Below are 22,430 nucleotides of genomic sequence, written 5' to 3'. Positions count from 1 at the left end.
GAAGCTGTAACCTGAATTACTGCCAAAACATTCTGAAGCCTTTTACTCTTATTCTAATAATTATCAATTAGAGTATTAATGGAAAAAAAAGAGAGACATAGTCCCTCCAGCTTGTCCTGGATCTTCCCCGGGGCCTCTTCCCAGTGGGACGTGCCCAGGGAGGCGTTCAGGAGGCATCCTGATCAGATGCCTGAGCCACCTCAGCTGGCTCCTCTCGACGTGGAGGAGCAGCGGTTCTACTCTGAGAATCTCTAAGGGAGAGCCCAAACACCCTGCGGAGAAAGCTCATTTCGCCGCTTGTATTTGCAATCTCGTTCTTTCAGTCACTACCCATAGTTCGTGACCAAAGGTGAGGGTAGGAACATAGATCGACTGGTAAATAGAGAGCTTCGCCTTTCGACTCAGCTCCTTCTTCACGACGACGGACCGATGCAGAGCCCGCACCACTGCGGACGCCGCACCGATCCGCCTGTCGATCTTGCGCTCCATTCTTCCCCCACTCGTGAACAAGACCCCGAGATACTTGAACTCCTCCGCATGGGTCACGATCTCCTCCCCAACCTGGAGATGGCACTCCACCCTTTTCCGGTCGATAACCATGGCCTCAGATTTGGAGGTGCTGATTCGCATCCCAGCCGCTTCACATTCGGTTGCAAACCGCTCCAGTGAGAGCTGAACGTCGCGGCCCGTTGAAGCCAACAGGACCACATCATCTGCAAAAAGCAGCGACCCAATCCTGAGGTCACCAAACCGGACCCCCTCAACGCCCTGGCTGCTCCAAGAAATATTGTCTATATAAGTAATGAACAGAATCAGTGACAAAGGGCAGCCCTGGCAGAGTCCAACCCTCACCGGAAACAAGTTCGACTTACTACCGGCAATGCGGACCAAACTCTGGTACCGGTCGTACAGGGACCGGACAGCCCCGATCAGGGAATCCAGTACCCCATACCCTCGGAGCACCCCCCACAAGAGCCCCAGAGGGACGCGGTCGAAAGCCTTTCCCAAATCCACAAAACATGTGTAGACTGGTTGGGCGAACAGCTCAATTCATCAGATGTTAATGCTTGTACAATAAGTAGCTTCTTTCCGAATCTGCAGTGTAACTTTAATAGGGCCCCCGTTCTTGCCAAGTGACGCCAGATCTGAGGCGTTTGAAAGGCTCCTAAACATTTTCATTTATTAGTAAGTCATAGTAAAATTACATTTATTAGGTTTACTTCTTGAGGTACTTACATTAATTGAAAGTGCACTTGTAAGTATTGCAAAGTATACTTTGAGGCTCCTTAGGAAGTATACTTCATGAACTGAAAGTGCACTACACAGGTTACTTTAGAGGTGAGCAAGGGTTAGGGATTGTTTTTGAGCTGTTAAATACCATTGTTTGTTTTATTTGCTTGGATAGCGGCTTCTTGGTTGGGGTTACACTGTCACCTTAAGAGCAGTTCACGGTTAACTCGCGAGGGTGGTGAAATCGCGTGTTATGTCTCAAAGTTAGCGCAGGTAGAAGACTTCAGAGCTAGCTTCCGATACAGGTGTGTATTCTTGCCGACAAAGTTAGAAATAAGGATTAAAAACTTTTATTTTACCTTAATGGGCTATCGATGTCGGTGGATGAGAAGACTGCAAATGTAACGGGCCAACATTTGTTGTCAATGATTATAAATTCATGTAGATTTAATCTGGATGGTGCCTGCATGTGAGCTGAAGGAATACTTACCACAAGGTGGAATGTATTGAACAGCGGGATAGCGTAAGCAATTAAACACAGTACACTAGAACATATAATTGTTCAATATTGCAAGCTGTGTATACTAATAAATTCTGTTTATTTTCATGTTCTTGCCTAATCCAGAGGGGAGATATTGCTGGTTGTATATCTAATTTCCATGTGTGATTTAGCACACAGGCTGTACACCGGAGAGAAAGTGAGTTAGTATTTGAAATGTCATGAACATGGTTAATTGTCAAATGTTTTAATTAACCAATGTACTAATGTGTGGCTCAACCATTGCATTTTTGTTTATTTTCTTTAATTATTCAGAAGAGCCACTACTGTTGCTTATACTGTTGCCTATTTTGTACCTATTGTATACAGCTAAGTGAGGAAATCTGTATTTTTGTTCTGAAAGCTCCTCAAACCTTAAAGATTAATACTGTTCTTAATAAGTGCAGTCAGGGAATCAAACCCACAAATAAACAAAAATAATCTTTACATTCCTGTGTCCGGTCTGACTATTACCGGGCCACATAAATAAACACATTATCACACTGTGCATTAAAAAGTACTGTTTTCAGTTGTTGCGCATGCTCTCTTTCTCAAACACAAGTGCCTGTAGCCTACCAAGTGTTTGCCATGGAGACAATAAACCATCATTTATTGTTGTGGAGGGAGTTAGCTAGATTAAGCTGTAAAGAGAAGAATAAAATAGAAGGGAAAAAGATGCCAGGAGGAACTGAAAAAGCCAGGTAAAAAAAAGATCTTTCACTTCATAAATCTAGGTTCCTGCAAAGGTGGGAATTTTTTTTTCTCAAAAGCCCTGAATCTTTCAGGTAAACAGTTGGGTTGTAATTTCCTGAAAATAGAAGAATATGAGTCCAACTTAATGTTCATATTAGGCAAGGCTACATAAAGCAAAAAAAAAACTATTTTGCACTGAAATTAAAACTAAAATGTTTCGCTCGCGCGCCATTAATATGAAGTTTCGATTTCACTTCACATCAAAACCTTGACTAGGTCTTAGGTTCAGGTGCGTACTTCTCATCACCTCTGCTCCTGCGCTCTAAAGTCCGCTGGTTGTCCCGGGGCAAGGTCCTCATCCGCCTGTGTGACTTGTGTGAGGAAGTCCTCCTGTTTCTCGCCTAAATCAAATCTCCGTTGGTGAAACACATGGAGGACATGAACTGGGTGGCAAGGTTAGCCTATTTGTCTGATATCTTTGAAAAGATAAATGTGCTCAACACTTCTCTGCAGGGAAAGGAGTGCCATGTATTTTTGGTACATGATAAAGTCGAGTGGTTTTTTTTTTGTTGGGGGGGGCACCATCGTTACTTGAGCATTTAAATATATCTCTTGTTCTGGCTGTTTTGTGATATGCATGCCTAAAAAGAGCCTACTATTTCTATACTAAAATAATATCTGCATTTAAATTATTATGACTATGATGATTTTTCATTAGGCTATTTTTTAGCCTAATTTTGGAGCGGCGGCACTGCCTATGTTGATCAAGTTTGCTCAACAACAGAAGTGGAAACAACTAACGTTATCATTTCAAATGATGTCTAGTCAATCTGTTAAAGTGTTGTGCAGACACAATAGATTTATTTGTACGTTTTTATTTCAAGTCGCCACCTTCGATGTTTCAGTGAGTAATGTTGGCCATGTTGCGTTTTTCTCTACAGCTTCACTCGTTGTAAACCAACCAATCAGCGCGCAGCTCATCTATATATTCATGAGCATACCATAGAAAGAAGAAACCCTCTCGTTTTATTCCAGGGCTATTTCACAGGGTGCATTAGGGCACATAGAACAGCACCCGGGACATTTTCAGCCCAACCAATGTTACATACCCTATTCAGAGACCTTGAGGAACAGTGTGAAATACTCCCCAAAAAATAATTATATGGGGGAGGCCCCGGTGACTTGATGTTCTCTCAAGGGAGGCTCACTGTCTTACACTTTGAAAACCCCTGCTTTAGAGTATTCCAAGGTATACTTTTAAGTACTTTAGGAAATATACTTGATGAACTGAAAGTGCACTACACAGGCTACTTTACAGTATTCAAAAGTAAACCTTGAAATACTCTATAAGGGTACTTTAAAGTGTACTAAATGACCTAAAAAGTGGGCCAAATCAGTTTACTTAGGACAAAAATAGTATACAAATAAGTGCACTGCTAGTATTCTTTAAGTAACATGATAATAGTATACTTTTTATACTAAGTATTCTTACAAAATAAACTTGAAGTATACTGTAAGGGATAGTTAGTATGAAGGGATTGAAAGATTCAAAGAAAATCACAAATGACATACAATCACAACAGCCACAAGTCGACTACTGAGCGCATCAAGTCACCTACAGCACAGATAACAAAGCCAAGCGATTTTTTTGACGGTCGACAAAAACGGCCCAACATTGCTAGTGTGAACCGGGCTATACTGTGTGTGTCTTGACCCCTGCCGACCTGGGATACAATCGAACCCAGGTTAAGAACCACTGCACTTGACCAAAGATGAATTCCCTATGAAGGTGGATATAGACCTATCTTCTTATAAAAGTCTCTGCTAATGAAGCTCCAATTAGATGAGAGAGAATCGTTGCCAATAACCAAATGTTCCATTCCAAATAAACATCTCTGAAGAAGTGTTTTCTGTAAATGGGATCACAGAGAACTAGGAGACCAATTATCATACTCTCTAACGAACATGCGGATTACCCACTTGGCAGTCAATCTGTCCAAAAAATCATACATTCCAGTTTTCCAGTAAGCAATCAGCAGCTCAGACTAGCAGTAGGCCTATTATTGTACCCAATAGGGTAGGACCCCAAAGACATTTCTTAAATTGAAGAACCTTTTATACTGTGTTATATAACTGTACAGTACACAATTAATTCTGGGGCTCTTTAAAAACTGTATGTGTGTGTATATATGCATGGATATATGTGTGCATATATATTGTGTGTGTGAGAATATCCGTGAAATTGGAAGAGACAAGTACAGATGCAAAACAGCGGATGTAATCCACATTTTTGTTAAGAAACCAGGCCAGCAGAGTGCTTTCGTAAAACATGTACTCACACATGGATATTCCTAAACAAATGTGTTATTACATTTAGAATACAAGAGTTTGGCAGATGCTGCAGTAGCCAGAGGCCATCAATGCGATCAAAAGACATACTGAGAAAAAGCGATTGAGTGAAAGAGAAAGACAGAGAGAGAGGAGGTTGGGATGGAGGTAGAGTAAGAGATAAAAATAAATGTGAGCGTGCTTATAGAGAGAGTGACAATGAGATGGCAGTATTAGTAGATTAAAGTAGTCTCAGGTTTTAATGATGAAAATGGACAAGGCCCCACAATTTCTCCCTCTCGTTCTCAAATTTTGCTTGCATGAAGAGCAAACACAGAAGATACACATACACTTATTGTGGCATTCTGGACACGCACTACAGCATTTCAATAATATGCAATGCATTGACATTTGTTTGCAGTCATATGTGCTGTAAGATAAACCTGTCCATTAAGACTGCTCTCCCCTGAAGATTTGACTGTATCTTCATACGTGGATTAAAGAGATGAACACATTACAAAACATGTCTGATAGCGAAGCAGGGGGGGCAGAAAAACAGATAGCCCATGATGGAGAGTAAACCCTCTGATACACTATATACTTTCCTGTGTTATATCCTCAATGGAATATGACAAATGTGAAGTGGTGTTCTGCAGAGAAGAGATGAGGGATGGTTTTAAGAAAAGTGGATAAGAGATGTGACAAGAGAGATATAGACCATTGACCCACCAAACATTTACCACAACATTGAAAACTGAAATGTGGGGAGCAATACTTTAACTTTTCTGACAACCTGCTATTGAAAAGTTAAAGATGTAGCCCTTTATTCTGTATAAAATGAAACTGTGTTCAACATTCCATGTGTGCAGAGAGGAACTACCTCTGAGTTAATTCTAGGCTTACGTAAAACATACGGACTCTTATCTTGTTACCCTGGGGCAAGGGTGAGAATTTGTTACTGACTGTGTGACTAAGACTAAAAGATGTTGGGAGTTTGTTTGTTTTAACCATGGAAGAACTACTGACTGTTCGAGAGTCCACTATACAAACATTTTTACCGGTGTTTACACACTTAGAAACTTTTTTTTAAAGATATTTGGTCGGACGAGCACAGTGTCAGTGGCAGCAGCGGTCCCCGTTTCAGTTTGTTGCCATGGAGATGACAACAAAAGCGGTCTTCAGAACTCCCTTTCCTATCACTTTCACCATAGCCTGGCTGCCAGCCCAACTTAGCCCCGCCCACAAGTCCACCGTGCAGACCGTGTAAAGGAGTTAACGGGGAAAATTAGGGGAGGCGGAATCTGCTTCTACATAAACGAAGGTTGATGTACAGATGTCACAGTATTAAGGATAATATAAACTCCACACCTACAGACTATTTCCATCAACTGCAGACCGTTTTATTCACCGCGGGAGTTTTCCTCCTTCATTTTGGTCGGTGTCTACAATACAAACCACCTCAGGCCTGCTTTAGAGATGCTACAGCACCTGGCTGACCAGATAACCAGCATGGAGAAAAAATATCCAAACTCCCTTCTCATTATCCTTGGGGATTTTAACAAAACAAACCTCAGCAATGAACTACCTAATTCAAAAAGACGATAAGTTGTCGCTGCCGGGAGCCGGCCCGGCAGAAACAAAAAAACAACGCAAGCCAATAGCGCCGTTGCATTTTACTCCTATTGTCATCATGCACGAAATGTAGAGGGACGTAGATTCACCTTGCTCTCCTTTCGCCGTATTCCTCGAAATGTTGTTGTTGTTGGTAGTGGTGAAGAGGTCAAGCAGAAAAGGGCTGTATCACAATTACTTGTAATGAAAACAGTGCCACATATCATACTGGAATATGACATGCTTTCAGCCAATGATTCGGTTTATTCACTGCCATATATATTAGGATAATAGCAGTTGCCCCAAAAATTAGCATTATCCGAATAAAGCCAGATTCGAGTTGATACCATCATGGAAACGTACTGAGTGTCAAAGGAGATCAGAGTAGCAAAGAGGAGCTACTTTGAATAGCTTAAAAACAGGTTCTCATCCAACGATCCTGTGTTAGTGTGGAGCAGGGGCGTTTCTACACAGGGGCCTACTGAGGCCAGTGCCCCTGTAAAAATGTCCCTGGCCCCCCTGAGCTGACAAAAAAAACTATTTTACTTTTTAAAGAAATGTACACATTTTTCTTCTTGTAGTAGTCATCATGAACCGAGGAAGGGACATTGCAGCCTTTTTTGCCCCAGTAAATAAAAAAGTTAGAGAAACATATCAAGGTATTGAGAGAGTTGAGGAGCTGGAAGAAGGAGAGCCAGAGCATTTTGTATGATTTTAATGTAAAGCCAAATTAAAGTATTTAAAGGGGTGATTGACTGAGGTTTTGGGGTATTTCACACTGTTCCTTAAGGTCTCCAAATAGGGTATGTAACATTTGTTGAGCTGATATGCCCTGGGTGCTGTTCTATGCCCCCTTATATATCCAGTGAAATTTTCCCGGGAAAAAACGCCAGGTTTTGTCCTTTTATGGTATGCTCATGAATATATAGATGCATGCGCGCAGATGGCACTGGGGACATGTCCCCCCCAGATTCCTAGTGACCCCGATCCGTCCCCACCACTCTCCCTACGAAAGGCGACAAGCATCAGTTATAACTGCACAGCTGATTAGGCGATGTTAGCGTGTGTAACGCTGGCCACACAAAAGTACTACGACACTTGAAAAGAAAGTGTATTATGCTTATTTTACAGTTTTTTTGTAGCCGGCGTTTGTGCTTTTAGGCTTGGCGTCTTCCTGGTTGTCATGGAGATGACGTTAGTAGGCCCGTTCTTTAGGCTGCTTAAAATTTTAATGTTTGGCTCGCTTCTTTTCATTCAGTGCTCGAATTACGCGGTAGCCAGAGGGAGCCGAGCTCCCATAGAGTGAGGACTGGCTCCCATTAAAGCAACAAAGTCAAAAATCTGAGGGGGTCTGTCATATCTAAAGTGTCTGCCGTATGTTGCATTGTAATTTTGATTTTAAACAACACTCATTACCCATCCCTGTGCGCCACGGTCTCTTACCATTAAAGATGTTAAATTAAATTATAGGCTACTACGGGACGTACTAGATGCAGATTTAGAATCAGAAAATATGGCACTAGCAACAGCTAGTTTCTAGCCAGACGTGAAGAAGAATTTATGAAGGTAAATATTGCTGGTCTGGTTCAAATGAGTTACGTTATATATCAGGGGCTGGTTAAAGTAACATGATATTGTTTAGAAGAGCACAGATTCTACATTGATCTAGCCTCTTAATTTTGCTCTCAAAGTCCACTAGATTGATTTGTTTAACTTTCCATTTTAAGATTCTTTTTTCCGGGGGAGCATGCCCCTGGACCCCCCTACAGGGTCGGGGGATTGCAGTATCGTTCTCACTTTTGTTACCTCAGTATTGCACTTCAGTAGGCCTATATATACTGAAGCTGCAATAAACATTGCATATATGTACATACATGTTACACAAAATAACACATGGAGTTGAAATCATTTGCTGACAGCTTGGTCCCCCCCAGTTCAATTAGCTCTAGCTATCTTGCTGAAAAAAAGATCTGGACAAACATGCATCTTGAATTGTAGATTTACATGACAACACAGGTTATTTATTTGAATGAAACACAGTCAGGAACATGAAATAACGCCCCATTGCCAATAAACTGGCTAAATCATCACACATTCTACCTATGCTCTTGCGTCAGCAAGTTAAACTAGTTTACATGCCTACAGTCTAGATGTTTTTGCTATCTAGCATTCCTTGCAAATCAGCGTTAATAAAATGCAGATGAGCTAATGTCTAGCTAACATTGACTAGATGGGCATGGCTGATGTTTGTTTATAACGTAGCGTAGAAGATCCCTGTGCCGTTCGACCCTCGATACATTTGCGCTAACCATTTCACCAGGACTGGTTTGAAAACCTGGGACAATGTAAAGCAGGATTTGCTATGGAGCTGTTGCTGAAAAGAGGTGCGTTCCGACCTAATGTTCATCACAACCGCAAGCTGTAGTATGATTTTTGTCGGTAACAGTTATTTGTAATGCTGACGTATCCTGTGTCAAGCACCTGCCTTTCTCCAGTTCTTTCAAAAAGATAATCTAGACAGGCGTTAGCAATAGGCTAGACTGCTATTCGTTTTGTGGCTATTTTTTCGTAAGCTTTCATTCTAATGCCAACTACAGCTAGTCTAGCTAAAGTAATTTGCTAAGTAAGGTATGTTGATGTGTTTAGAAACAGCATTCTACCTATGCTAGATACAGGAGATGTTAGCATTGCTAATAGGCTAACTGGTAGCAACAAAATCATACTTACAGCTTGCGTTTGTGATGAGCATACGGTTAGAACAGCACCTCTTTGCAGCAACAGCGGCTTAGCAAATCCTTGAATTGTCCAAGGTTTTCATTCAAAACTGTCTTTGGTGAAATGGTTTGAGCAAATAAATAACTGAGTGTCAAACTTCACAGGGATCTTCTCATAGACAAACATCAGCCATACCCCTCGAGTGTTTGATTCCGTGGGAAGACTGACTGTCAGCATTCCCTGTACAGCCTGGAACACTACATTTACGACCGTGGTCCATTTTCAATATCCTTATAGAAACTTTCTTCTTTCGATTCCCGTGGAAATAGGCTACACAGACCAGCAGATAAACTAGTGTCTGAGATCTACGCAACCTCTATTTATGTTCCCGGGTCAGAACACCGGTGGGCTGGTCTGTAGGTAAATGTTGGGGCGTGACCAGGGGTGAAAGTAGTTTTAATTTCTTGGTGGTACTATGATACAGGTTTAATGCGCGCATAGCGCGCCGAAAATTTCACTTAGCCAAATTTTTTATTATTGATTTATTTACTGTATTATAGTCTACTTATCAAGCATTCACTAGGACTTATTTTCACTCTAGTATCTCTCTTTAACCCACCTGTATCTGTTTTTGATTATGAATAAATTGCAAACACTTAATTTCAACATTTATTTATTTATTAGCTGAATAGAATAGAACAGTGGAACAGAACAGACAAGGTAAAACACTTAAAACAAATTCCAAAGAGGCTTGAAGTAGCTGTCCTCTCCTGCTTGACGACGAGCCATGCCTTGGGTTGAATGAGCAGCTCTCCTTCCTTTGCCAAGCCTTCACGTAAGGAAGGGGATCCCACTCCTTACATGGAGGTCCCACTGTGGTTATGAAGAGGAGGTTTGCTGCATTTTTTGATGTTAGTTTGTTTCTGTAGTCTGTTATGATGGTGTTCATTGTGCTGAACCCCCTCTCACAGTCTGCATTACTTGCCGACAGTGTGTCCACAGCAATGAGCAACTTCCTCAACCAGTTGGGAACGCTTCTTCCTCCACTTGCCTTGAATTCGATTCGAACCCAAGGTGTGCCTCCTTTTCGTTCAGGTGAAAAGTATTACACAGATCCCTTACCTCTTCTTCGCCATACCGAGGGTTGTCATGGTCCCATTTGTCAGGATTAAGAACCTCCATTTTACCGATGAGGCTATTGTAGGCCTCTTTTCTATTGGCTTTGACACTGGCCTGTGCTCTGTTTGCTGTGGTGGTGAAGAGTCTGTCTTTCAGACTCTCTGCAACTGCTTTGATGAACTTCATTGAGTCAATGATGGGGGACTTGCCAACACCTAACTTTTCTCCCTTGAATTCCATAATTTCTTCTGCCTTGCTTGCTTCAACAACATGTTGGCCTGGGTGTGTACTTTGGCTCTCGATACGTTTCACATACAGTGACATGATGTCATGGGCCTTCTGAAGTGTGGTCTTCCTGTCCTGAAGAATTTCTGACAAGTTCTTTAGTTCAATGAGAACATCTAACATCAGTGCAAGACTTGTCAGGAAATTAACAGAGCACAATTTTGTAAGCAGCCCCTTGAATTTGGCCCTCTCTCTGCCATCCCTGGAAGTGTCCTCTGATGCCTCCCAGAAATGTTGTGCCAAGGCTGGATAAGACTGCCATACAGCTGTGACCGCCCTACATGAAGAAGCGACCCAGCGGACACTGAACACTCCCAATCCTGTTGAGGGTGATGTGCAGGTTGTGAGCACATTCACTCAGCTGTCGCACATTTGTTGGTGACTGGCTATATAAAGAATACAGGGTGTCAAGGAATGCCTGAAAGTCTTTTGTTCCCCCTGTTGAGTCCAGTGCCTGGTCCACAATAAGCTCCAGTCTGTGATACAGTAGAGGACAAGTACAGTAGAGGACAAGTCGGACTTTAATCGCTTTCGAAGCGTTGTGCGTCCACCTGATAAAAATTGTCCCGTTTCAGTTTTAACAGGCTGTGTTCCCACCTGTTTAATTTTCGCATTAGTTTACTGCAAAGTTTGTGTTACCATGACAATCGCTGTGGAAGTCGCGCCCATCATTCAGGAAATGGATGATGGGAGCTAGGAATAAGGTGGATTTGGTTAAATCAGACATCACAAGTGACATTTAGGCCCCGTCCACACTAGCCCGGGTAAATTTAGAAACGCACACATATGTCTGCGTTTGCACCTCCCGTCCACCCTAATACGCCGTATTTGGATACTGGAAACTGAGCTTTTCGAATACGCTACCCTAGCCGGAGACATTTGACAACGCCGGGTACGCCTAGTAGTGTGGACGGGGTCCCCGGAGCTTTTCAGATACGATGATGCTCAGTTGCCATGACACTGGGGTAGCTTGCGCTCTTGAGGTTATAACGTCAAGATGGAAAGTGAAAGAAATATGCTGCTCCGTCTTTATAACTTATTTATAAGTTAGTGTAACTGTTTTTTGTATGACAGTTTTTTTTATTTTACCTCAAAACAAGTGTCAGTCTCAGCTGATCGTGTGCATGTAAACAAAGCAGCGTGGAGGGAGGGACAGAAGTGGCGTAACCATGACAACAGTTGTCATGTATCCGTGTTAGTGTGGACGGCAAACATTTGGAAAACGATATGAAAACGCTAGTGTGGACGGAGATCGTTTTCAATTCGAATACGCGTATTTGTATTTACCCGGGCTAGTGTGGATGGGGCAGCCTCTTCTGGGTCCAAGCGCTCCGCTCGTCAAGCGCTCCTCTCGTCCAGATCTAATAACAATGACGGAACCTGTTAATCTATTTATGATCGCGTCCTACTTTAGTGAGGCACCCTTGGCGGTCAAAAAGGGTTAAACTTAGTTTAGTCAATTTAGTAGTATGATCTGACACAGTCCCGGGCTAGCAACAGGACTTGTGCGTGTGTCGTAATTTCTTACCCGTACGGCGTACCGGGAAGACATTTCTTACCGGTACGGCGTACCGGCCAGTACCGGCTTACTTTCACCCCTGGGCGTGACAAAGAACCAAAAAAGGTGGATCCCCGCTGGGACATCACAGCGGGGGATTTTTTTGAAACCTATTGTTTCACAGCAGCAGTTAAAAATTGTGAGATTTGCATAGGAAAGAGGCATCAATGGACTTTGAGGTTTACTTTATGTCTATTTTACAAACCAAACTCTAACTTTCAACTATGACAAGGTAAAATCGATTTTGCAATCAATCGCCCCTTTAATGTTTAAATATCATTTGTTTCCGTTTTTTAATGTGCCCCTCTGATTAAACACTGGCCCCCCCAGTAAAATTAGTCTAGAACCGCCACTGGTGTGTAGAGGCCTGCAGGATATCACCAACTACAGGAAACCGTCCCCCCACACTGCAGAGAACCCTCAACTAGCCGACGATCTGAATGAGTTTTACTGCAGGTTTGATCACCCCACATCCACACCCTGCTCCAACTCAGACTTCACCCAACAAACTGCACCCCCTGCTATCACCTTCCCCCTCCCTCCCCCTTGGTACTGACTGTCTGTGAAGAAGATGTCAGCTCTTTCAGAGACAAAAGATCAGGAAGGCTCCAGGCCCAGATGGTGTGTCACCCTCCTGTCTGAAAGTCTGTGCTGACCAGCTGGCCCCCATCTTCACACAGATCTTCAACAGATCTCTGGAGCTATGTCAAGTCCCCTCCTGCTTCAAACGCTCCACCATCATCCCGGTTCCCAAGAAACCCTCCATCACTGGACTGAATTACTACAGGCCCGTCGCCCTGATGTCTGTGGTCAGAGACTGGTGTTTTCCCACCTGAAGGTCATCACAGGCCCCCTGTTGGACCCTCTGCAGTTTGCCTACCGGGCTAATAGGTCCGTGGATGATGCAGTAAATGGGACTGCAGTACATTCTGCAACACCTCAACTCCCTAGGGACGTATGCAAGGATACTGTTTGTGGACTTCAGCTTGGTGTTAAACACCATCATCCCAGTGGTCCTCCTCACCAAACTCACCCAGCTCACTGTGTCTGCCTCCACATGTCAGTGGGTTACAAACTTCCTGACAGACAGGAACCAGCAAGTGAGGTTGGGAGAAATAACACCCAGCACCCGGACAGTCAGCTCTGGTGCCCTCCAGGGATGTGTGCTCTCCCCACTGCTTTTCTCTCTGTACACAAACAACTGCACCTCAGGAGACCTGTCTGTTCAGGTCATCCGAGATGGAGATGAGTCTGCATACAGGAGGGAAGTTGATCAGCTGGCCCTGTGGTGCAGTTGCTACAACCTGGAGTTGAACTCACTCAAAACTGTGGAGATCATAGTGGACTTTAGGAGGAGCACCCCATCACTGCTCCCCCTCACCATACTGAACAGCACTGTGTCTGCTGTGGAATCCTTCAGGTTTCTGGGTTCCACAATCTCCCAGAACCTGAAGTGGGAGCCAAACATCAAAACAGTCATCAAAAAGGCCTAGCAGAGGATGTACTTCCTGCGTCAGCTCAGGAAGTACAACCTGCCTCAGGAGCTGCTGATCCAGTTTTACACTGCAGTCATTGAGTCTGTTCTCTGCACATCCATCACTGTCTGGTTTGGATTGGCCACTAAACTGGACAGGAAGAGACTTCAACGGACAGTCAGGTCTGCAAAAAATATTATTGGTGCCGACCTGCCCACCATCCAGGACCTGTTCACCTCCAGAGCCAGGAAACGAGCAGGGAAAATTATTGCAGACCCCTCTGACCCTGGACATAATCTGTTCCAACTCCTCCCTTCTGGCAGGCGCTACATCTCTCTGCACACCAAAACCACCAGATACAGGAACAGTTTTTTTTTTCTTCACACATTGCAAACAACGTTGTATGACCCCGAGCAACAAATTTACAAGGATAACGTAGGCCAAATAAGGATCAATAAGATAAGGATCAAGTCTGGTGTGAACAGCTTTTGCTCAGTCACAGCCGATCGTGGCGCTGCGCGGCGCTTCCAGGTGCTTCGCAGCCAGTGTGTCCCTGGTGTTAGGTTGAGTGAGAAGGATCCTGCAGGCTTGCAATGTATTTTGCAACTTTTCAGAACATCCTACACGCCATTAGACCACAGTGTAAGACTTTTTCCCTATTGTTCCCTCAAGTTAAGAGAACAGATGTCCCACCATCAGTGACAGTGTATCGGGAAACAGGAAGAGGCTACAATATAGGAACGCTCCCACACACCTATTGTAGCCACACCATTGATATCACTGAGAATCACGGTAGCTATGCGGCAATGTGGTTCATTAACCACACTATAATGAGAGCAGACTTGTGTTGGCTGTGTCGGGATATGAGACTACGCCCTCAGCTTTCTGCTAACTGGCAAGGCAGCTGTGCACTAACTCAACTACTCATGCCGTTTCATCTCTTCCCCAAATTAAACTTCAAGACCTTAGCTAACCAATTCTCAAGGAAGGGTATCACTGGGCAGAAGCGCTCTAAGGTACAGGGAGGAGCATTTGACCCTCATGTCTATATAAATGGTATAGGAATACCACGAGGGGTTCCTGATGAGTATAAGGCAAGAAATCAGACTGCAGGGTTTGAATCCCTGCTATTCTGGTGGTTGACTACAAAAAAATGTTGATTGGATTAACTACATTTATTACAATGTATGCTGTTAAAGGTATTGCAGAACAACTGGGCCCCACTTCCCTGATGGCATGGCAGAACCGAATGGCTCTGGACATGGCGTTAGCAGAGAGAGGCAGGGATTGATTAACCAACGGGCCTACTGGGCCCAGGGGCCCATGAGCTCAGGGGCCCCCTAAACCAGAGCCTCTGCGTGACGTTGCTGTTATTAACTTGATATGTATTGTATTGATATGGTGATATGACACGATGCGCCATAGCCGGTATATGCTAGGCTTAAGTAATTAATGTCTTTAACAGGGCCCCAAAAGTCCTACTGAATAAACAAAAAAATAGCCTAAACATTCACTTTGAAGATGTCACAAGAAAGAAACCATCACGATACCTTTCAAGTGTTTATCCCCTCTGTTTATCTATAGGACTTTAGAGGGGCTGAGTACTATGAGCAATATGGGCCCTTCAACTTTGTAGGGAGAAATCCAAAAAGCAAGTGCAAAAAAAATGCATTAGAGCTGAGTCTAAGCACCCCCAACACACACTATTTATTGAAGATATAATATTGTTAAGCCTATGATGGTCATTTAGTCATTTTAGCAGACTCTCTTATCCAGAGCGATGGTCATTGTTCAAGAAAGAGAGAGGGTTGTGTGGGCTACAAATGTACAATATAAAATATTTTTTTTTATATAATCATAGTTTATTTTGTTGATTACTCGAGTACTTTTGCGTTTTTAAACAATAATATCAATATTATTCCTGACAAAAAGGCGGGGAGGGGAGGTGGGCCTTGACATATTCAGGCCCAGGGGCCTGTGGTTTCTTAATCGGTCCATGGTCAGGCCCAGGGTTGGACTGGGACCGAAAAACAGCCCAGGACTTTCAAACACAGACCGGCCTGTGACCTGTGTACATGTTGCTTAATACAAATAGGTTATATAATAATAAAGTCTCATGCAGTGCTATCGAAGACTGTTAACAAAATTCAATCCAATACAGTATCTAAAAATGAATATGGCAATTCTCCCTTACTTTCTTTTTCCTTGCTTCTCTCTGTTTCTGCATCTGCTTTTAAATGTTGTAAAAGAACAATAATCAGTTAACTATAGTCAATAATAAAAATCAATTCAACAAACTAATTTCCATATAATAACCCTGTTAACATGGAGTGTACAGTTGCATTGCTGCACCTGTCAGATTCTCTCCACTGGACCCTGTCACCACAGCCTCCATCTCTTGCCCCGTGTCACCTGTGGCTGCACAGAACAGAACAAATTAGACAATTGCAATTCAAAAGCACATTTAATTTTTAAAGCCCCAAAAGTATGTTGTGCATATTTAAAAGAGTGCCTTTTTCTCTTGCCCATTTATTTTCCTTCATTTAAAATATATAGCGTATATATTGACTAACAGTAATACCAAATGTATAATGCTTTTAGAAAAATGAAAACAATATGCTTTGGATATTTGAATTTTCTAAATGTTGACAATGCAGCTGCTTGCACCTGACGCCTCTGGTAGGCTACTGCTGCATCTTCGGGCTGCAGACTCTCTCCCTCACTTAGCTTGGCTTTTGCCTGTCTAAACATTTGTTCAATATAAGTACATTTTGCAGGAGTGCCCGTTGTTTTTTGTCTCTTGCTTTTTCTGCGCCACCCCTTTCTCCTTTTCTTTTCCTTTCCATTTCTTTGCAAAAGAAACAACATTTTTAGCAATAGCTAAATATGTCTTGGCTGCAAACGACTTTTAAAACAATGCACGCGATCTCATTGCTTCCACCCACTCCAACAAACTGGCCATACTTGGAAAACGATTGATTTTTGACCAATCGCGATCTGTAAACCGGACGGACAGGTGCACCATTCAGGTTTACACGGGGGGAATTCCCACCCCCCACCCTTTGGATTTTGGATCGCTCCAGCAACATTTTCTCGGTATTCAGGCCGTCCTCAAAGTGAGCGTAAACTATTAGGCTATATTTTTTTGCATAGTGCCGTGGCCATAGCGGCCGATAGTTGGACCGGCCGTTCGGGAAATCTCCCAATTCTCTCGATGGCCAGTCCGACACTGGTCAGGCCAGTGCCAATAAAAAAAATTAACCAATGGGCCGCTGTCAGTTCTCTATGGGCCGACCCGACCCCCCCAAAAAATGTTGTTCAATTGTATTGCCGATTTGGCCCAAAAGTGCGTCGGCCCACCAGGCAATTGCCTGGTATGCCAAATGGCCAGTCCAGCCCTGCAAGGAAGTCTTAAACTTCATGCCTTGCTAAAATGTTGAGCCTTTGATGTCTTGCAAGTGCATGTATGAAGAGCAGGTATAGCAAAGTGTCATCCAAAGGTCACAGACTATCACCTCCACATGGGGGAGGTGGAAAGTCTTGTCTCCATCCTGTAACTTGTCCTGAACCATGTATTTAAGAACTGCCTATTACTGGAAACCTTTAAGCAACTCTGTATCAACACAGACTTGTTTCATGCAAGAAATAAATCATTGAACCTTCTTTGAACCCGACGACTCTGTGAGGTTCTTGATAAATAAATATACTTAACAATGTCTAATCGCAAACATGGACAAAACGAGAGCCGCATATTTCATGCAGGAGGAGCAGACAATAATCCTACAAACATCGGCAATACAAACATATAATACAGGCAAAAAGCAACACAGTTGCTGGTGCCAAATCAAGGAGGAAAAGCTGGCAAAAAATAGCAGACGCTGTAAATGCCTAAGTTACATGACTTATTGATATCACTGCCCCAGGCACAAGATGTGACCATAATTATACTTGTGCATTCCATAATGTTCAACTTTTGTTTCTGTATTATTTTAGTTGCAACCCTGGCAGTGGCAAACGATCAGGGCGCAAATAAAAAATAAATATATAAACATAATTCAAACCAATAAGTAGCAGTAGGCAATACTTGCACATATTTTAAGGCCAACAAGTACAATGCTGAATTGTCTGAGTCAGTACCTTTTGTAGGATATTGGTATACAAAGGGGCTATAGAACAATGAAATTGCTTGCAGCCAACAGGAAGAAAAAAGAGGCAAAGAAGGGGGGGCCTCCTCCACAGGACTTCACTCCTGCTGAGGAGCTGGCCCTCTCCAGCAATCAGGGTTGCCCCCTGATGGAAGGGGGCATCTCTTCAGACCCTGGTGGCAGCATCTCAGAAACCCAGGCATATGTACAGGGTATGTTTCAAGTAATCTATGTGACCATGTTCATTCAACAATTATTTATAAATATTGTAGGAGTGAAAAGTATTACTGTTCTCTGCAGTGACAGGAAACACAGTGGTGTTACTGCCACCACTCACTGTCGCCCCACCGTGTCATACAGAGTTAACAGTGAAACTACTAGTCATACGCCAGTATGTATGCCATATGTGGCTGCTGAATATTGATCAAATAGGCCATTTACTTTCTCAGGTGTAGGTCCTAGATGATCAGGAAACTGTTCCTGCTCAGAGAGCGCTTTGGACACTTGAGTTTTTTTACCACTTGCAACACAGATGGTGAGAGTGTGTGAACGTGTGGCTGTTAAGGTTTCCTTAAAATATAATTGGTTGCACAAAGCACCCTTAAGTATTTTCCTTAAGGTTTCCTTAAATGTTCCCTTAAGTATTTAAGGTTTTCTCCTTAACTTCGTCTTATACTTAAGGAATCCCTTAAGGAGCATTGCACAAAAGACCTTAGTAAACAAAGTAAGGATGAAAACTTAAGGTACCTCTGACTTAAGGCCGATTTATACTTCTGCGTAAATAAACCCATCCCACACCTATGGCACTCTGTTAAGCTACTGTGCTGCAGTCTAAACATGAATAGCTACTATTTAAGCGTCGGCTACTGCCGTAAATAAAGTAGCTATAATATAAATATAGTATACTCACGCCGGTAAATGCAGTGTAAATGTAGCTACCTAAGAAGTACTGTAGGCTAGCGCTCACTTTTTAAAAACGTTAGGCTACTGAGTAGCAACAAGACCTATGTTATGAGTAAAGTTGATATCTCCTGTTTTATTGGACTCCCTCCTGAAATTGGTTATCTCTTATTTGGACATAACAGTTAAGTTATCATAGCTAGCTCTAGCATGTATTTTTTATTTCTTGAATTGACCGCTTCACCAAACTTATTGAGGTTTATTTTTGATGCAATTTCGATGCAATTTCGTCCTACTGTACAATCGTACGTTTCAAAAAAACGTTGTTTTTTGTTTGCAGTTATTTGTGGATCAAATTTACGTTTTAGTATGCGCTTTCTTTTTTGTATTCCTGTAGAAGCACAATATTTTCCTCCTCTAACCAATTTGGTTTTCTTGCCTTTTCGTAGGTCTATAAGCTAGCTACTAGCTACCTCTAGCTACGAAGGTGATGCACTAGATACACTATACACTAAACTATGTTTAGCTTGTGTTCTGCTCCTTTCTCTTACCAACCGTCTCTGGAGGAGGGGATCCCTCTCTGAATTGCTCCTCCCAAGGTTTCTTCCATTTTTTCACCCGTTGGGAGTTTTTCTGGGAGTTTTTCCTTGTCTTCCTTGAGGGTTTAGGTTGGTTGAGGGGCAGTTCTATGGGCGTATGTGAAGCCCTCTGTGACATGCTTGCGTGTAAAAAGGGCTATACAAATACATTTGATTTGACAACCAAACAACGCGGTCACCGTGGAAACGGTCGAATTTTACTGCTGTAAAATCACGTTAAATGTAGTAAATCCCTTAACGTTTCACCTTAGCTAAGGAAATCATTTAAGGGATTCTGTGCAAGTAAATCCCTTAGCTAAGGAGAAATTTACCATTAAGTGTCATATTTAAGGAAAAAATTTAAGGGGCCGGTTTCGGAGACAAGGCTTAAACGTAGTCCCAGACTAAAATGCTGTTTGAGCTGGCTTAACTGAAATTCACTTGCACAGACGTAGCTTAAATTAGTCGTGGATTAAGCCTGTTCTGTATTAAACAAAGCCAATTGCAAAATTGAACATTAGAGCTACTCCAGGACTAAATTGGACTGAATTGAAGCTTAAACTAATCTGTAGGCTAGGTTACTGTTTGTGAAACTGAGTTTGGATTGTTTGGGAGCATGGAATATTTGGAATATCTAAATGAGGACCAACATGCACGACAAAGGCCAGCCAGACGAATACTGCTGGATAGGAGTGATCCATTGAATCAGTTTGATGAAATAACTTTGAGACCGCTTTCGTATGCACAAGGAAAATGCATTGGAGATTACATTTACATTTATTCATTTAGCAGACGCTTTTATCCAAAGCGACTTCCAAAGGGGAGCTTTACAAAGTGCATAGGTCACTGATAATAATAACAAGATAACCTCAAAGCATTGCGGGTAGCCAAAAACAAGAAGTACACATTGTGAACAACCAAAAAATAAGTGCTAAAGGGAGGAAACCTTAACAGCATGTAGTTAAACAAGTTACAATTAAACAACATGAATCTCTAAGTGCAAGTGTACCTGTAGGAAAGCAATAGAAATAGGATTAACTAAAATAGAAAACAGTTTAAATCAGCTACCACTAACAAACAAGAGCAACAGTCTAAGCAAGAGTCATTGTGATCCTTGAGGAAACCAGCGTTGGGTTCAGCAAACCATTCCTAAGTACCGTTGTACTCCCGGAACAAGTGCGTCTTGAGCCTTCTCTTGAAGGTGGAGAGACTGTCTGTGTCTCTGATGGAGGTGGGGAGTTGATTCCACCACTGGGGGGCCAGGCAGGAGAAGAGCTTTTGTTGGGATTGTGCGGTCTTGAGCGGTGGGACCACCAAGCGGTTGTCTGAAGAAGACCGTAGGTGGCGGGTGGGGGTGTAAGGCTGCAGGAGAGACTTGATGTAGTCGGGTGCAGTCCCCGTTCACTGCTCGGAAGGTCAGTACCAGGGTCTTGAATCTGATGCGGGCCGTAATGGGTAGCCAGTGGAGGGAGATGAGGAGCGGGGTAACGTGGGAGCGTCTGGGTAGATTGTAGACCAGGCGGGCCGCCGCGTTCTGAATCCTCTGAAGAGGGCGGGTTGCGCATGCTGGGAGACCGGCGATCAGCGAGTTGCAGTAGTCCAACTTGGAGAGGACAAGTGCTTGGACAAGCAGCTGGGTGGAGTGCTCAGACAGGTATCTCCTGATCTTCCGGATGTTGTAGAGGGTGAATCTACACGACCGGGAGACTGCAGCAATGTGGGCCGTGAGGGAGAGCTCGTCATCCATGGTAACCCCAAGGTTTCTGGCAGAGGATGAGGGGGTCACCGTCGCAGATCCCAGGGTGATTGAGAGGTCGTGGGAGATGGAGGGTTTGGCCGGGATGATGAGAAGTTCTGTTTTGGCGAGGTTCAGCTGGAGGTGGTGCTCGGTCATCCAGGTGGAGATGTCTGCGAGGCAGGCCTCAATCCTAGCTGAGATCCCCGGATCGGTCGGGGGGAACGACAGGTACAGCTGCGTGTCGTCAGCGTAGCAGTGGTAGGAGAAGCCATGGGAGATGATGATTGGTCCAAGTGAGGTGGTGTACAGAGAGAAGAGGAGGGGTCCAAGGAAGGAGCCCTGTGGGACACCAGTGGAGAGCTGGCGAGGGTCTGACAGTTTGCCTCCCCAGGAGACCTGGTAGGATCTTCCCGATGGGTAGGATGAGATCCACTGAAGTGCAGTGCTAGTGATGCCCATCTCAGAGAGTCGGCGAGCAGGATTTGATGGTTAACCGTATCAAACGCTGCAGAAAGGTCCAGCCGAATGATGACGGATGACGTTGAAGCCGCTCTGGCAGACTGGAGGGCAGTAGTGACTGATAGGAGGGCAGTTTCTGTGGAGTAGCCAGTCTTGAAGCCCGATTGGTTGGGGTCAAGCAGGTTGTTCTGAGTGAGAAAGTTTGACAGTTGGTTAGATATAGCGTTGTTTTAGAAAATAAGGGTAGCTTGTTAAGTTTGATGAGAGCAGGATCAGTATCAGTAGTTAGCTTCTTTCAGCTAATTATCTGCATCATGTCATTTAGCGAGGGCCCCTTTCTTGTAAAGTGAGGCAAGCTCGGTGGCATTTGGGCGTCCCCTGACAGCCAAAGGGCCCTACAAAGTTAAAGGGCATTAGCTTAGTTAGATAAGCATTGTTTGGAGTTCTATTGTTGTGTTTGTTCTATTTTGATATGTGTAATGCTATGGTCTGTAGTTGAGATAATTGGAATGTTCACCCTGATTGGGAATGTTGACTAGTTAGATGGCTATCCAAGCTGTCCAAAGAGAAATTGTCTCTGTAAATTGAGCATTGTTCCGCTGAACGCTAGCCGGCGCTACGGTATTGTGTTCCCGTTTAAAGTGCGGCCTATATTCCAGTGCGGCCTGTACTCCGATATGCAAACACAAAGCTTCCATTCTGGTGGGATGCTGCTTATAGAAAATGCGGCTTATTTTCCGAAAAATATGGTACCCGGCTTCCACAGAGCTGAACATGCCCGACTCCACTTGCAGGTGGATCACAGACTTCCCGTCTGACAGGAAGCAGTGCGTTAAGCTGGGAACACAAGTCTCTGACTCCCAGTCCATCAGCACCGGATCTCCTCAGGGCTGCGTCCTTTCTCCTCTGCTCTTCTCCCTATACACAAACAGCTGCCCCTCGAGTCATCCGTCTGTCACACTCTTGAAGTTTGCGGACGACACCACCTTCAGTGGGCTCATCTCTGACGGGGACGAGTCTGACTACAGGTGGGACGCTGACAAGCTGGTGACCTGGAG

At 43.6% G+C, this 22,430-nt stretch overlaps 1 long non-coding RNA gene and 1 pseudogene across 5 annotated transcripts; both read right to left on the bottom strand.

The window, feature by feature from the left end:
- Positions 1–12,858: 12,858 nt before the first annotated feature.
- On the bottom strand, positions 12,859–13,846 carry LOC146302865 (uncharacterized; annotated as a pseudogene).
- Positions 13,847–15,426: 1,580 nt separating this feature from the next.
- LOC146302864 (uncharacterized) lies at positions 15,427–19,460 on the bottom strand. 5 transcript variants are annotated; one of them, XR_014758151.1, is made up of 4 exons: positions 19,149–19,460; positions 15,905–15,970; positions 15,747–15,782; positions 15,427–15,619 (listed from the first exon to the last, which is right to left on the bottom strand). It is a non-coding gene; the product is annotated as an uncharacterized LOC146302864 (long non-coding RNA). The 5 variants fall into 5 exon arrangements; XR_014758153.1 differs by having other exon boundaries at positions 15,747–15,779; XR_014758158.1 differs by having other exon boundaries at positions 15,427–15,782; positions 19,153–19,460.
- Between the last annotated feature and the right edge of the window lie 2,970 nt (positions 19,461–22,430).

Source organism: Hypomesus nipponensis, chromosome 1 (genome assembly GCF_054491055.1).
Source record: "Hypomesus nipponensis isolate SF chromosome 1, ASM5449105v1, whole genome shotgun sequence".
NCBI classification, from domain to species: Eukaryota; Metazoa; Chordata; class Actinopteri; order Osmeriformes; family Osmeridae; genus Hypomesus; species Hypomesus nipponensis.
This window is presented reverse-complemented; position numbering and strand designations above follow the sequence as displayed.